Below are 1,504 nucleotides of genomic sequence, written 5' to 3'. Positions count from 1 at the left end.
ATTTCACAGAACTCAAAGATCGTGAAGGGGCTTTGTTGTTTGACAGACGCAAAATCTCTGAGCCCAAAGGCCGTCAACAACATATTTGCTATTCTTTTAATAGGTTGTGACTTGCCAGCTTATCCATTCTTCAGACTTAAAAGGAAGACGGTAATCTTATTCCTGTCAACATCTCGATAGTCTGAACGTAGTCAGACTCAGAGCGGAGAGGTTATAGGTACCTTTCGAGTTAGAGTAGACCGACTCTCGAAGGAAAAAGGTCCTTGGAAATGTGAACTAGGAAGTATGTGACCTCTGTGAATCCGGATCCTGAAGGCCAACATGGGGCGATCAGCGTCATTGTCGCTCCCTGTGACGTCATAAATCCTCTTATTACATTTCCTAAGCGATTGAAAAAGGGGGAAAAAAGACTAAACCTCCATCCCCGTTCAATATCATAGGATGGCGTTTAATCGGTACCGATCCCGGATCGAGAATAAGGAGCAGAGAAGAAGAAGCCTCTTCGTCCTCAACATATCGAAGAGAAGAATGAAAGGGCGTCCCTAAAGTCTCCACAACTCTCAACTTACTTCTAAAGAAATATTCCACTCGGAAGCAATAGTTGCTGCCGTCGATCGAGACGATTCGTACGGACTTTTGCAATCCTGTAACGAACCTCTAGAGGATCGTTACATTCTACGCCTGTTTGTTATAATAGGCTCTTTCTCGTAAACTCGAACAGGGACCGAGAGAAGATACTTCTTGAAGATATGAGAGAGCTGTGGAATATCAGAGTTGATCTGGACCACTGGTTCCCAAAAACTCGTTTCGAGGACTGGAGGGACTACCGAATCGCTTTACTTCTTTCAGATTAAGATCAGGACATTTGAAACCCTATCCAGATAGCCGGCACCTTCTTTAAATATCACTAGGTGATAGACGCACTGAGAGATGTTCAGAATCATTCCTAGATCTTGAATAATATTTCAGTTTTCCCGGTCGGAAAAAAACTGTGATCTTAATTGCAGTCTATTCGGGGAAACAAAACTTCTTCAGGAAGGAAATGGTCCCCAGCAAGCTCATCCATTCCCTCCCCGAGTATGCTTACTTCCCTAATAAGGCTGCGCTTTGCCTAAGCAGGAGAGCATATAAAAGTGCAATGTTGCGGTAGACTCGTAGTTCTATACCGTGCGGTAACGAGCACCGAAAGGATTAAGAGATAACTCTGTTGAACATAGTAAGGCAAAACGAATGCAACGTTTATTCATTCACGTAAGAAATCCCTTCAATCTTAGGCTAAAGTCCGTGATTGTAGGACAGAGTACAGTAGTCAGTCAATCCCGCAGGAGAGACGTAACCGCCAGCACAGAGATACGGTTAGTCAGCCAATCCCGCAAGAGAGAGAGACGTAACCTACCGCGCATGACAGCGCACGATCTGTTACTGAGTGGTGGCTCAGTTGGACTGGAGGACAGAGACAGCGTGACAGCAGCAGCCAGCAGCTTACGAATGTCGTCTCTTAACT

The sequence above is a fragment of the Macrobrachium nipponense genome, chromosome 1 (genome assembly GCF_015104395.2).
Source record: "Macrobrachium nipponense isolate FS-2020 chromosome 1, ASM1510439v2, whole genome shotgun sequence".
In the NCBI taxonomy this organism is placed as follows: domain Eukaryota; kingdom Metazoa; phylum Arthropoda; class Malacostraca; order Decapoda; family Palaemonidae; genus Macrobrachium; species Macrobrachium nipponense.
Note: the sequence above shows the minus strand (reverse complement) of the source record.